The 16129-nt window shown below is 41.7% G+C and overlaps 1 pseudogene; it reads right to left on the bottom strand.

The window, feature by feature from the left end:
- Positions 1-915: 915 nt before the first annotated feature.
- Positions 916-2224, bottom strand: LOC101560697 (annotated as a pseudogene).
- Between the last annotated feature and the right edge of the window lie 13905 nt (positions 2225-16129).

Here is a 16129-nt window from a genome sequence, read left to right as displayed (position 1 = left end):
TTAATAGCATTGATAGTAAATAAGCAACAGCAGAAAGTTATAGAGGAACTCAGAGCGGAATTTTCTGAAATAAGAAAAGAATTCTCGGAACTCATAGCATCTGAAGTAAAGAATCAAGTACAGAAACATAGGGAGGAAACCCAATATGAAAAGAACACTGCAGTAAAAGAATTAATAACTGCTTCTGAAGAAGACATTGATAAAAAAAATAGGGGAGATTGGAAAAGTGACGGATTCCTTGAATGAGCAATACAGGAAAGAAATAGACCGCATGAAGCAGAGTCATAGAGATATAGAGGAATTTAAAATCTCAATCACAAGCTTGCAAAACCATTTAAGTGAAAGTGAAGACAGAATTTCAGATCTTGAAGACGCTGGTGCAGCTAGTGAAAAGGTAAGAAAGGATCTTTTAAAGAACACACATGTGTAAGACATCAACAACAACATCACTCAACATGGAGCAGAACAGAGCACAAGAGTACAAGAGCAGAGAGCCACCGGGGTCTTTATCTATAATTCTTATACCAGTTGTTATCTCATACTTACATTCTTACATAGTGCTGTAACTAGCACATTCATGTTTACCTGTGCTAAGTCGTGGTTATACAACTGTACCCCACTGTGTGCTATACTAGACAGTAAGGTCACATCTTCAGGGGTTCTTAGCTTTGAAGCAGTCTGGGTGGTCCCCTGCAGCCTGTAAATTACATTCTCAGGATGTTACAGACATCTAAAGACCAGTATCTTTTTCTGACCTTATGGAGAGGGTCCCATTGATCCTACAGGGGGACCGTGCAGTCTTTTCACACATCAGAGAGAAAGCTCCACAGATTTTCTTGTCTACCTGGTGTTTAGCACCAACAATAATGGCTATGGCTTTGGGAAAATTAAGAGAGTCTTAGCACAGATAAGATTTTAAGCTTGCTTCAGGCACTTGTATGGGAACCCCAGGAAAGGACATTGAGCTCAAGCCAGAGAGTGGTGGACTTCAGCCACCAAATGAGGGTGTGATGCTTCCATACACTTCCACCTAGAGATCACCAAGACACCAGAAATATAATAGCCAATGAAATCTACTGCCTGAGTTTTCAACTGATCTGTGCTATGGAAGTCAGCAATGAGGAGGATTTCTACAGTGTTCTCCACGGAGAGGTTGCTGCAGAGGGCATCCTTGCACATGAGCTTCAGGCGCTCTGGGGCATAGCTGTCAGCAGCTACCAGCAGATTATCTGCCATTCTGTAGAGATCTCACACCTTCCTGGTGTAAATGAAGCACATCATTTCCTTACAAACTTGAGGACCCATACACATCACCGATTTCAACTCAATTTTATTTTTAAACAGGGTTTTTACTGTTCAAAATAAAGCTGGCCTTGAAGCCCAGGCTGGCCTTGAAGTTTTGGTGATCCTCAGTCTTCCAAAGGCTAGACTTTGGAAGTCCATTTCTACTGAGCCATCTCCCCAGTAGAAATGGCTGTCCATTTCTACTCCTAACATTTCTGGAAACTTAGTTCTTTTGTTCTTCTCCATGTTGAAACATGACACTAAAAACTGGAGAATCAGCTGCTATGATCATTTTGTCAGTCTAGTATTCCTGGGCAGCCACACACATGTAGCAGTCAGTAAACTGGAAATTGTGCCACAGCTCTCCTAGCTCACCTGCCAACCAGCACTCAGGACCCTTCACCACATTCACCATGGCATTCTGGCTGGGAATGTTAACAATGTCCTGTGCCATTTTCACCTTGAAGAAGGTAAGCTTGTCATCAGGGAGAAGCCCACTGGCCTCATCTAAAAGAAAAATCTCTATAGATGAATTTTTTTAATCTCCAGGCTTTACCTTGTACAAATCTATCAGCTTGTTGACCCTCCATATCATTGGTGTACTTTCCTTTGAAATCCAGAACGAAGAATTTAAGTTATGCCCAAACTTCACTCTTTGGACAGTTGACCAGTAACAGGTATAGGGACAGGTATTCTTTGCTTTCTTCATTGAGTCATTTTAGGTATACTTATAAGAACCATTTCAAGTTTATTGTCCCAAATGAAAAGGTTGAATTTAGAATGTCTTTGTCCATTTCTACTCTGCAAAAGCTAAAGTGATGGATGGTACAAAGGTAAGAAGACAATTTCACTACTCTGATTTGTGTGTGTTGTGCCAGCTCTCAGCTATGGGTCTGCTCAGCATTTCTGCTGGAGGTGGAGTACTTGGAATTCTTGACATTGCTAGTTTGAAAGTTAAACAAGGTTTCCAAAGTGACGGAGCAAAGATTTTTGTTCTTTCTTCACCAGGTGGTAGCAATTTTGGTTCCCTTACTGGATCTAAGACAGGGAGGATGACACAGCAGTCAGGAAGCAGAGCCTAATTTGTAGATTTAGAAAAATGAATTATTTAGAAATTGATTTATCAAGGGCCGGGGAGATGGCTCAGTAGAATAAGCACTTCGCTGGCAAGCACAAAGATTTGAGTTCAACCCCCAGTTTCACAAAAAAATAAAAGAAGAAGAAGAAGAAAAGAAATGAAAAAAAGAAATTGATTTATCAGGACTTTTTAGTTTATTGGAAGCTTCTGAGTAATTGTCAATCACTGGAAGAAATATCTCCCTTAAAGAATCTCCTTTGGCAGAGCATGGTAGTGCACGCCTGTAATCCTAGCACTTGAGAGGCTGAAGCAGTACTGTAGTAAGTTCAAGGCCAGCCTGAACTACACAGCAAGATTCTGTCTCAAAAGAAAGAAAGAAAGAAAGAAAGAAAGAAAGAAAGAAAGAAAGAAAGAAAGAAGGAAGGAAGGAAGGAAAAAATCAGTCTGATCATGTTAAATGACACAGTGGATTTTGTTTGCTTTTTTGGTGGTACTGGGGGTTGAACACAAGTCCTTCACACTGGGTTACTTCTCCAGTCCCTTTATTTCTCTTCCTTCCTTCTTCCTTCTTCCTTCTTCCTTCCTTCCTTCCTTCCTTCCTTCCTTCCTTCCTTCCTTCTTTCCTTTTTTCTTTCTTTCCTTCCTTCTTTCCTTTTTTCTTTCTTTCCTTCCTTCTTTTTCTTTCCTTCCTTCTTTCCTTCTTTTCTTTTTTGAGATAGAGTCTCACTGACTCACTAGACTGCCCAGGCTTGGCTGGAACTTGCACTCCTCCTGCCTAAGCCTCTAAGAACAGTGGGATCAGAGGAATGTGCCACCATGTCCAGCTTGGTCAACATGTTCTCTAACAACACTACCCATTGCCATTAAGATTCCAAAGCAGTCCAAGACTGTGACACGTGTAACTAGAATGTCCTTCTGAGAAATGGTACCCACTGCAATTTGTGGAGGCCCTTGCGAGATGGATGGTATTAAGCTCATTTCTCCAGCTGCATCTTGTGCCTGCAGCAGCACATTCCTTCCCACAGGGAGCTTGGAGCATGAAGGGGTCGAAACCTTGGTGAGGATATGAGCCAAAGTGACTGTCTCTCTTTTCTGCCCCTGCTCTGGCTATAGAGGTTGTGATTTGGCCAGTGACTGTCTGTCCTCCTCCCTTGCTCCCCCTTGAACCCTAATGGACAGGAACAGTTTGCTTCAATATCCTCCAGGGTATCAAACCATTGTCCTCCACTCCAACACCAGTGCAGTCAGCCCTAGCTGGGTAACTTCCCCATTCCAGCCCCTTCAGTGGATACTGTTGCATTTGAGAACAGACAGTACCCAGGGAGCAGCTAACACCAGGAGGAAATCTGCGTCCCTTATTTGCATACACAGCATGCACAGCCAACCTTCTAGAAGAGTCCCTGATTTGGGCCCCATGCCCCCTGCAATTCAAAAGTAGAGTCAGGCATGGCAGCCACACCTGTAATGCCAACACTCCAGAGACTGAGGCAGGAGGATCAATGCAAGTTTAAAGGCAGCCTGGGCTCCACAGCAAGATTCTGTCTCAAGAAAAAATAATAATAAAATAAATATATAAATAAATTGTGCAGATGAGACTTAAATTTGTGACCAGCCTGTATATACCTCCCAAGTGCTAGGATTACAGGTGTGTGTCACTATACCTCGCTCACTGGCGTTTTATTGAGCACTGTGCACAACCATAGAATGTATATTCTTTTCAAATGTACATGATTTGATCACCAAGGAAAACTATTCTAGGCTCTGAAACAAGTCTCTGTAAGTTTTTTGAAAATTGAGATCATACAGAGTACATTCTCAAACAATAGGCAACTTTGCAAATGAGAAATAAAACAACAAGAAATGAATTAGGAATAAATAAACGAATAAATAAATAAATAAATAAATAAGAGAAAATGTGTGGAAAACCTACATGAGGTTAATTATACCTCAAACACTTATATTGAAAAAAGAATAAGTGGGGGGGGGTGCCAAGGAGATGGCACAGTGGAATAAGCACTTGCCTGGCAAGCTCAAGGGCCTGAGTTCAAGCCCCAGTTCCACAAAAAAAAAAAGAATAAGGGTATAAATTATGATCCATATTTCCACATTAGCAAGTTAGGAGAAGAAGGGCAAAACAAAAAAGTTGGAGGAAGGAAATAATAAAGATTAAACCAAAATTGGCAAATGAACATTTAGAAACTGCTAACAAGATGGATCAAGAAGTGAGAAAAACAAATTAATAATATCAGAAATGAAAGAAAAGTCATCATTACAGACATTACACACACTGAAAGTTCTGACAAGAGGATGACCTCTCTAAAATGTCCTGAGATGAAGCAACAGGGTGGGCTTTTATGCCCCTACATTAGTCATTAGACATTAACCACTCCAAAAAAAAAAAAAAAAGACTTGGCCATGGATGAGACAGCTTTTCTCAGCTAGCCCAATGTCTGAAGCAGCTCTTCAGCCAATCCAGTAACGGGTTCTTCACTCCACCTTGTGCACCCCACCAACAGCTCTCCACTTATGAGAGAAAGAGAACACATTCAGGGAGACTCTGGTTAGACTAAAGTGATATTGTTGCAGGCAGCCCAGTTAGATAGAAATATTATAGGCAGTCAGACAGGGTCAGGCCCTCAAAGGAGATAACACAGAAGACAAAGTACTTTACAACTGTGGGAGGGACAGATGCTTGGGCTGCGAGCCAGAGACCAAACAAATGCTAACCTCCCTAAAGATTACCATCCCGGATTGATCATTACGCTGAGAAAGCCAGAAAGAACCCTTATCTGATGGCTACCAGGTCCTGTTTTACTTTCATGCCCCCTTGCTAGGTGACTCCCTTCCCCATTTGGTCCCAGACTTAATCAATTTTACCTGAGCAATGGTGCTTGTAATCCCATTGGTTGACCATAGTTTTGTCCCACCCTACATCCACCTAAGCAAGATCCCGTTTTCTCCACCTTAGCCCCACATGGTTTTACACTATAAAAGTTCCTGGAAGAGATAGCTTCTGGGGGAACAACACACTCAGGCCCCCTCCCCTCCCTCTCTTGGACAGGAGCTTTCTTTCCCTTAATGAATATGTTCTGCTCATAACCTCCGTTTGTTCCTAAAATTCATTCTTCGGTTTTAGAGAACACAAACTCGTCCAGGTCGGGTAGGGAGATCATTTTTCCCTATGTCATTTGGAGGTTCCCTGTATCATTTGGAGGTCACCCACCCAAGATCTGTTTTTCTCCCTGTATCAGTATCAAGCTGCTCAACAGAAGAACAGGAAGTAATAAATTAGGCACAACTATCTGGAAGATATATATTTTAAAGACAGGGTTTAGATATTGAGTGTGAAGAACATTACCAACCAAAGAAATACTGTGAGAGAAAGCACAGAGTTATGGAAAAAAGTAGGTAATTTTTAAAATTATATCAACTTTATATAGATTTGCGCATATGCTATATTTTTGTAACTTAATTCTGACATTGCTGTGGGTTCACAGGACATTTGAACAAAGTGTAGAATGGCCCTGTGTACACTTTGCCCAGTATTCTCCAGTGGTAACATCTTGCATAATTATCCTAAAATATCAAAACCAGGGTGATAGCTCAGTAGAATAAGCTCTTGCCTGGCAAGTGCAGGGTCCTGAGTTCAATCCCCGGTACCACAAAAAAAAAAAAAAAAAAAAAAAAAACCAGAAAATTGCTTTTCAAACAACACATATACCCTACTTTGTTTTTGTCAGTTTTATATGCACAATTCTATGCAATATTATCACTTGCTTAGATTCCTATACCACCATTCCAGTCAAGATACAGAACTGTGTAATTGCAAGGGTTCCTGATGCTACTCCCTTTATTGCCGCAGTCAATTCCTGTCTTTTCTGTCCCCAGCCACTCTGAACCCCTGGAAACCAGAAATCTGTTTCTTGTCTTTTCAGTAGAAGCATAACTTTCATCACAACCACTGTTACTTTTAGACAACTTGGTGGCATCTTTACCTTAGGCTTTTAAAGTATTTCATAAATTCCTTGATTTAGTAGTCAGATTCTCCATACTTTATACCAAGATTATTATAAACCTATTGACTTTAAATTCCAACTTTCCAGGACTTCATACCTTCTACTCTGGAAGATGTTTGTGGTAAATGTTTTATAAACCAACAGTGACCAGCAGGTGAGTGGTTTTATCTACCTATTAAATCCTTGATTCTAAAATTTCCACCACATATTCATTGATCATTTCCTCCATCTTAGAACACCAATATTCTCATTCATCTCTTATTTTTTGTAGACACTTCCTCTGTAAGCATTTCTCCTTCTATAAGAGTGTTATCCATTACTCCCTTATAGCTTCTCTTTTTAGTTTTTGTTCACGTAACCCATTAACAAATGAACATCAGCTGAGGATCCATGTTGGGCTTAGTTCCTAGCCACAAAGGCATCTTATCCTTCCAAACAACATGAAGCTCATGTGAAGAGCTTGACTTCTACCAGGACACGCCAGTTTGGCTCTACTAGTTACCAAACGTCAAAATACTTCTGTGCCACTTGATAAAGAGCCAATTCCGTAAGACCTTGTGTGCTCCTTTTGATAATAACAACCTTAGGTACAATTGGCCCCTGCTACTGATACTCACTAGATATCCCCCTGATCAGGCACTACAAACTGCTTGTGCTATGACATTTTGGCTACAACCCCCTCTTCTTAGCACTAAATCCAACAAATGTGATCAAGTGAGACCCTGGGAACTATAAAAAGCGTTATGAAGCTCAGAGACTGCAGTACTCATTGACTACATCTGATGGAATGAGGGAGTATCTATGGGATGTTTCTAGAATATATTAATTATATATTATATATAATTAATTATATATAATATATATTATATATTACAGCTTGTGTAAATAACAATAATAAAAATACCATTTGTCAAGTGTTTGCTGTGTCATAGGCTCCTTACCAAATTTTTTTTATAAATATTTACTACAGGTATTACTCCAACACTACAATTTATATCATTACAATTCTGTTTTACAGATATCCAGCCAATTCACGCTGGTACAGCTGAACTAGGTATTCAAAGCCATCATTTTTGTTTGGTCACAATGTTAGTTCTGATCCTTGAACTACGTGGGCTTTCCTGGTTCTTAAATATAGTTAGTGTCTTCCTTACAGTTAAGAAAACTGTAACTAAGGATAGATTAGCTGTACAAAATCACACAATAAACACCAGAAGTGGGGTGTTAGGCTAAGAATGAGTAACTCTAATATTCGTGCTCAAAACCATTCTCTCAAATTTAAAGTATGAAAACAACTTTAGGGAAATTTTTCATCTATGTTTCCCTCTTTTTATTTTCTGGGAAGAGGACAGTGGTACTGGTACCAAGCTTTTCAATTTCCTGAAGGCCTTTGTAAAGTCAAACAATGGGAACAGGGCACCAAAACCAACCAACCAAAACCCCACACAGAATAGTAGTAATCTAGTTAAAAAGTTATTCTTACAAACTCTGAAATTTGAATAGGCAGGAATCAATAGTAAACTAGCCATAATAAAACTATGCAGGAAGGGGCTGGGGAGGTAGCTCAGTAGAATAAGCACCTACCTGGCAAGTGCAGGGTTCTGAGTTCAATCCCTAGTACCGCAAAAAAATAAATAAATAAAATAAAAAAATTTAAAACAATAAATAAAACTATGCAGTAAAGAGTTGAGAAAATACAGAAAGACTTCTGATAGCCTTGACAGTGGAAAAAATTCTCATTTCTTCATTGAAACTCAGAAATACTCCTAAGGCCAACGTGAGAACAACAGGAAGAACTGGAGAGAATGCAGACTGCAAGACCCAAGTAAGACCAGAATGAATGGAGTAGTCTGAGCTCAAGGAACTCTCAATTCTGGTGGCAAAAATGTGCTTGCAGGATAAAGTCCTCATTAAAGGAGAACCTGCTGGAAGTAGGATCCTAATTGAGCCGGTTAGGCAGAAAGGGCAAAGAAAACACAAGTTGCAATCTTTCTTTGTTTTTTAATTTTAGGGAAGGGTCTACAGTCAAGCAGGTGCTTAGACCACTGAGCTATCTCTCCAGCCCGATCCGCCTGTTTACAGCTTCCCCAGAGCTGGGATTACAGGCACGCAACACCACGCCCACACCACGCCCAGTTTCTGCCGTCTCAGCCCGGGGATCGAACCCAGGTCCCTGAGCCTGCTTGCAGGCACTTTAATCTGCTGAGCTATTTGGCCAGCCCACAAATTTCAATCTTAAAGAAAAGAAGGATCAGTGTGTGAAAACAACAGAAGGGGGAGCTCTAACCTGTAAGGTTAGGCCAGCTTTCTCTGCCCCCTTTCCCTACTAGTTAAGAAATATTCATCTCCTCAGCGGGTCGGAGTGGAGGTGGGGGTGGGGGTAGGAGAATGGGATGGGAAGTAGCTCAGTGGAAGAGTACCTGCTTCACATGGGTAAAACCCTAAATTCCATTTACACACACAAACACACACACGCATACACACACCCACACACACACACCCCTCATCTAAATAAAAAAAGGAAGTAAATCACAGTCTAATCATGTACAAAGTTATTATGAGAAAAATAAGTAAGGAACTGAATAACATCTCTCAACAATGAAGACATGCCAAAAAAAGATACACCCTGGGCAGAAAAGTATATTTTTGTAATGAAAATAGCCAGAAGATGAAATAGCATATCAAGAAAACTTTCTGATTTTTTTTTTTTAAAATGTATTTAGGACAAGGTCTCACTACTCAGATTGGACTCTAGTGAGCCTCCTGTTTTCAGCCTCCCAAGCACTGGGATTACAGGCATGTGCCACCACCTCCACTCTCAAATGCGTGTCAGTGCGCCCTGGGAGTGGGACCTGCACAGCACACTGGGGATCGATCCCCAGCCACTGTGTTCTGCCCAAGCAGGCGCTGCAGTGCACTGAACTATCTGGTTGGCCCCTGAGTTTGATTTTTTTGTTTGAAGCTTCTGTGGGTTTTTTTTTTTTTTTTTTGTGTGTGTGTGTGTGTGTATGTCGAACTGGGGATTGAACTCAGACACGTGCACTTGCCAGGCAAGCGCTTATTCTACTGAGCTATTTCCCTGGCCCTGAGTTTGATTTTTAAAACAACAGAAATAACAACCTACACAGCCAGAAAGCTTAGCAAAACTCAAGGAATTTCAGAAGACCTTGTTTGGGCTTTTTTTTTTTTTTTTTTTTTTCTCTTTTGGTACTGGAGATTGAATCTGAACCATTAACCTAAGCTACATCCCAACCCTTTTATTTTTTATTTTGAGATCAGGTCTCAAGTAGTCACCAAGTTGCCCAGGCTTGATTGAAACTTGTGATCCTTCTGCCTCAGCCTGCCAGAGTGCTGGGCTTATCTAAACACATCTTAACTGGCGTGCTAAAACCCAGCCTCCACACAGCATTTCTATCTGCCACTGCCACTTCAAGTATCTTTGGAGTTGCTGGGCCCAGTGCTCCTCTGCCAGTTCATCTAAATCTTCCACTTGATGAGACCGAGAGACTCCTGGCTAGGTGATTGGGTCACCGGGATGCTGTATTCATCAGTGTGTTTGTCCGTGGATGTTCATAGCTGAGTGGGGCTCACTGGAGTGGATTGCTGGGGGCAGACCTTGTGGGGGGATCTCTTGCTTGTGTTCTTCCTCAAGAAGTTACCACTTTTCCTACATCTTGATGTGTTCAAACTAAGGTGGCCCAGTAGAACTGGTTGGTGGCTGGGAATGGTGGTAATAACAGCCCCAATGACTAAGCACTTTGCTGTGCACTTGGAAAAGCAGAACTGGGCTGCAGGGCATTTGTCACTTCCTGGTCTTGTAGGAACGTGGAGGACACTGCTGATCATGGGAAAGTGGAGAGAAGAGCAGCTTCGGAGGAATGCCTATAACAGCTGTTCCTGAAGTTGGCCTAATCTCTCTCTCTCTCTCTCTCTCTCTCTCTCTCTCTCTCTCTCTCTCCCCTCCTTCCTTCCTTTTGTTTTCTTGACACAGGGTCTCACTGTGTAGTTCACACTGGTCTCTAGCTCACAGCAATCCCCCTCCCTCAGCCTGCCAAGCGCTGGAATTACAGGTGTGTGCACCACACCTGGCCAACTGGCACTTGTACTAGTGCCAAAAGGGGAGCCCAAGTAGTGACTTGGGGAGAGCTAGGGGCTACAGACCGAAAGCTAAGACATGATTTTTTTTTTTTTTACTAGGAGTTATACTTAGAGATAGTCTGTGAACATTTAGTGCTCCAAATCCATAAACCTTGTCCTTGATACTGTGTCAGTTTCCCCAGCTAACTACCTCATGCGACCCAGCCCACCTATTTCTCAGGACCCTGGATCTAGTCCTTCCACATCAAATCACTACTACCCTCTGGAACACTAACCCAGAAATAATTATGTGTGTACCTTAATTGAGATCAAGGGGATGCAACAAATCATTTTATGGGACCTTGAGAATAAAGCAGGTACTCTTTGCCCCTGGTCTTGAATTAGGAGGACATGAAGATAGTTGCTGTCTTCATCTTGCCAGTAATATTATCCAAAAATTGAGCCAACAAAAGGTAGGTGATAGCCATAGAGAAACCAGGTTGGTTGACATTACTTCCATAACCGAGTCCAGCTGTGCTTGGGGTACATGTTACCCTTAGAACCATGTTCTGGCTGTGAATTGATATATTTTCTTTCTCTTTGGGGGGAGAGATGAGATTCACATTTATAAAACTCTTATTCTTAACAGTTTACAAGTATTTACATTCCTTCAATATTTACATTCCTGCCCTCCCACACAGGATCAATTTCTGGCTTTAGCTGCTCCTAACATACCTTCCTTTTTTGTGTTGCTGTGTAAGTGATGAGTGTTCTGTTGTAGTGAGAATCTGTGTTTGGAACCTGGAGAACTCTGTAGAAGACCTTTTTATTTTTGATGATAGTCTAAAGATTTTTAGTATTTGTATTTAGTAGTTGGATAGTCTATAACAGCAGCGAGTTATCACCACAGCTGACAATACACATCTTAATTCCTTTTCATCCCCTTCCCCCCCTTCTATTTCTTGATCTCCTTCCCATGTGAGAATGGTCTGCCTCCTTGTTTATCTTTGTTTTTGCTCTTCAGTTATAATTTGGATTTCTCATATAGGGAAACCATGAGATATTTAAGCCGTATGTCTGATTTATTTCACTTAACTATATGGCCTTAAGGTGTAGCCTATATTTTCTACAAATGACTCAAGTGTATCTTTATGTCAGAGTAGTAGTCCACTGTGTGCAAATACCACATTTTATTTATCTGTTCATCTGTTGGCTGACATATAGGCTGGTTTCAAGATTTAGCTATTATGAAGCCCACTGTATGTTATAGAATATACAGATATTTGTCTGATGTCCTCGTCAGACCACTCTCACTTATATTTATAAACAACACCACATTCACATTTACTTCCCGTTTTTCTGTCTTATCACTCCCACCTACACATGCAGGACCTTCCTTAGTTGCCCCCTCTTCAAATTGCATCTCAGAAAGGGTCAAAAACAGAACCACGCCTGCTGGTGCTGCTGTGGCTGCTCACTCTGTTGCTTCTGCCTGAGATGCTTCCTGACCTGCAGCATCCTCAAGGTACTGCCTTCCAGAGCTGTCTCTTTAACATATTTTCCCAGTGCCCTGCTGCAGTGTTCATGGTATGTGTTCAGTGAACATTTGTGGAAAGATGGACGCCGTGTGAGTCAGGTGACTGATAGCCTAAAGCCCACTGAAGTTTCCATTTTTTATTTCCCAGAATGCCCTAGACTTAGAAGGCACCATGGTCTTACTTCTACCGATGCTCTATAAAGCTTTCAAACTGCATGTAAGTGTTCTTAGGAGGGAGGAGCTGGAGCTGGGGCCAGTGTGTTTTAATCATCTCTAAAATGAAGTTATCACAATTGCTGCTAAATCTACAAAAAACTTTTCACTGGGAAGGGCATACAGAAACCTAAAACTAAAAATTTTAAGTAGAAAATTTCCAGATTTTTAACATCGTACATTTTTAACCACCCCAACCATCCCAGTGATTCTTCATTTCTGGTAAAGACTCAGAAGCAGAAGTTAGTATCTGTGAATCATAGAAGCAAAAAAGTCAACATTCTGTAGAGACAAAATGCAGAAGGAAAACAATCTCATAATTGCAAACTTTCTGCAACACAGCAAAATTAACTTATAAGTAACTTGTTGATTCCGTGAGGAAATTCGGAAAGCCTTCAGGCTGGCAGTGGGTACCAAATGGAACCCAATGACCCATTCCTATTGTGACAATTCTGGGATGTATGACATACTATTGTCTGAATGTTGATGTCTCCCCGAAAGCCTTATGTTGAACCTCATTTGTGACTTTCTCATCATGGCACAGAATACCGGGCACTTTACTGCAACTTTAAAGGAGGAGAGGTTTATGTGGTCTCATCATTTCAGTGGGTTCAGTTGGCTGGGTCCCAAGCATAAGCAGCATGGCAGAATGATGTCACCGAGGAAAGCTGGTCACTGGATAGTGGCCAGGAAGCAGAGAGGAAGGGGGGAACTGGGGACATGAATTCTCCCTCCCAATAGCATCCTAGTGACCCACCTCCCAACAGCACATTTATCTGTGAACTCATCAATGGATTAATCTGCTCATCAGTGTAGCATCCCAGTAACCAATCACCTTCCAACAGCTTCATCTCTGAATAAATGATACCTTAGGGGAACATTTTAGATCTAAACCATAACACTAGTATCCGATGTGTTCATATTAAGAGTTGAGGCCTTAAAAAAAAAAGAGTTGAGGCCTTTGGGAAATGATTAAATCATGAGGTTCATCAATGGGAATAATGCCCTTAGGAAAGAGGTTGAAGCCTATCTTGCCCCTTGTACCATTTTTCATTTTGCCTAGCCAGGATTCCTTTGCCTGGTAATAGAATTCAGTTTTTCATTCTAAAGAATAACCCCTTCCCTTTCTGGTTTAAAGTGATTGTCTATTCAGATTCCAGAATTTGGCTTGTAACCTAGTTGCTCACAGTGAAAAGATGGTAGTGTTCTTCTGGTGGCAATTGTTTTTTTCAGAAAGGGCATATTGTAGTTCAAGAGGCAGGGGTATGATTTTTAGTCATATAGGTCTTCCTTTAACTTGGTCTTAATCATCCAGCAGAAGGGCGAGCCAAATAGCTCAGCAAATTAAAATGCCTGCAAGCAGGCACAAGGTCCGGGGTTCAATCCCCAGGCTTGCTGTGCCAGCCATGTTCCCAGGGCACACTGAGACAGTGATTGAGACTGGGCATGGTGGCACATGCCTATACTTCTTGTACTTAGGAGGCTGTAAATAGGAGAATCACCATAAGTCCGATCTCCCTAAAATACAAAAGTTAAAAAAAAAGCAGAAAAGTATAACCACGAGGTATAAAAAGTAATGCCAACAACTTCTGACAATTTCCAGTTCTGCTATAACTCACTACCATTATGGACTATTGGACTATATCGGGTTATTTTGGTGAATTCAAGTACCTACAATATTTGAACTGGCATCAAGTATGAAAAGGTCCTTTAAAGACTTCTCCAAATACTTCTTCTCTAACAGCAGTGGAACACCCATCTCTGACAAAACAGAACAAAAGAAGGGGGATATACCCATCTCGGACAAAACTAAACCAAAAAAAGGGATATAAATGAAGGACCATTTTGTATCTGTATATACAAAATAGTTAGGATAGATATACAGGTACTTTCCCTTAATTCAGTGAGAAGAAAGATTTGTACTAATAGTATTTGGACAGGAAATCATGTCTGCATCTTGTACTATGAATAACTACTATGAAGACAACAATATGCAATGTATTAATTATTGTAACTGTCCTACTAACCTGTTTTGAAACTTGGCTATTTGTTTCTCAATAAAATTAATTTTAAAAAAAAGAGGCAGGGGTATGAATGGGTGGCTAGAAGAGATAGTTACTTTTCTCTTATTTCTGAGACAAAACACTCAACACCCAAAATTAAACGAGGAAATGTTTACTTAGCTCATAGTTTGTAGAGATTTTAGTCTACAACAGTTTGACTTCAAGGAAGGACGGAATGGCAGACAGGCATTGCAGAGGAGAAGCAGTTCATGGTGGGCAGAGCAAGGGCCCGTAGCAGCTTCTTTCTGTCTCTTTTGTACTCTATCTAGGTAACCAGGATTAAAGTGATGCCAAACCAATCAGTGGACTGACTTAACAATCATGCACCCTTAATCCCTCACTCTAGATTCAGCCATCTCTGAAGGAAAGCCCACCTGTGCCTGCAAGAGGCTCTGGGGGAACATCTGGGCATAAACCATAAATGCAGACCATAAACAGGTTAATTAGGGCCAGAAGACAGCTGGGTGGTCTAAGTGCCTGCCTGGCAAGCTCAAGGACCCAAGTTTGATCCCTGGTACCACATACTGGGCAGGTCCCTCACCAAGCAGGCCGCTGAAATCGTGGTGGCCCACGCCTGTAATCCCAGCACTGGGGAGGCTGAGTCAGGAGGATCACTGAATCCGAGCTGCGTAGCAAGATCCTGTACCAAATAAATAAATAGATAAAAGAGTTTTTAAAAAACTATATAAAAATAAACAGGCAAGTTAAGAAAATAGAGAATATTAGAGGATGACAAGTGCTGTAGGAAGAAGTGACTCTGGGGAAGTCAGAACAGCGCAGCAATCAGTTGTGCTGTAGATGGCCAGGGTAACTGTCAGTGTAGTATGGCTTTTGATCAAACAAAGTGCAGGCAGAGTGGGACTTAGCTACGCATTCCATTGAGGGGTGGGCAAAAGCTTCAGCTGAAGTCTGCCTCCCTTATCAGAAGGAGGCTGGAGGGTCTGGAGAACAGGATCCAAGGGAAAGGCAGTCTATGAAAGTCTGGAGTAATGGAGGAGCAGACCATGCAGGGCTTTTGGGTTTTTTACTCTGAGTTAAGTGGATACCATCAGGAAGGTTTTAGGTAGAGAAGGGATTTGATCTGACTGTGATGTTTTTAAAAATAAAGATTGATTGATTGATTGATTGATTGATTGATTGATGTGGTATAGGGACTCACTATGCAGTCCAGACTCATCTGTCTCAGCACCTGCCAGGGCTGGGATTACAGGCATGTGCCACTGAAGTGGCCCACACCGCATGCTGTACTGGACATCGAACCCAGGTCCTGGCATGTGCCAGGCAGGTGTTCTTAGACCGCCGAGCTATCTTCCAGACCCCTAACTTTTGAGTATTTAAAGGTCACTGTGGCTGCTTCAAGGGACACAAGGCAGAGAGAACAGGGAGGAGACGTCTCTAACAACCCAGGTGAGAGCTGTTGTTCACAGGGGTTAGAAATAGTCACGCTCTGTGTCCTTTGGTAGAATCTCCTGGTCTGTGAGTCCAAGCATAACAGTGAAGTTTTCTGCCCAGAAAAACTGGAAAGACAGGGTTGCCACTGAGAGGCTGAGACTGTAGGAAACGCAAGATCAGGGGCAGGATCGCACATGTTAAGTTTGAGAAGTATTTTAGGTATCCAAGAAGGCATACTAAGTAGGTAGCTGCGGAGAGGAGCAGGAGTCCAGGGGAGGAGCCCAAGTCTCCAGGCCAAGACCCAGGCTGAAAGGATTTGTTTTTCTCCTGTTTTTTCTCACTGGGTTACTCAGGCCTGTCAAATCATAATGAAGAACTCTGGTGGGGGAAATGGCAGTCAACTTTACTACTCACACTCTTTCCTTTGAGCCTGGAGATGTCATTCCCTCGGGAAGGACCCCACCCTCGT

This window comes from Octodon degus, unplaced genomic scaffold (assembly GCF_000260255.1).
Source record: "Octodon degus isolate 3935 unplaced genomic scaffold, OctDeg1.0 scaffold00031, whole genome shotgun sequence".
In the NCBI taxonomy this organism is placed as follows: domain Eukaryota; kingdom Metazoa; phylum Chordata; class Mammalia; order Rodentia; family Octodontidae; genus Octodon; species Octodon degus.
Note: the sequence above shows the minus strand (reverse complement) of the source record. Positions and strands in the feature narration are given on the sequence as shown.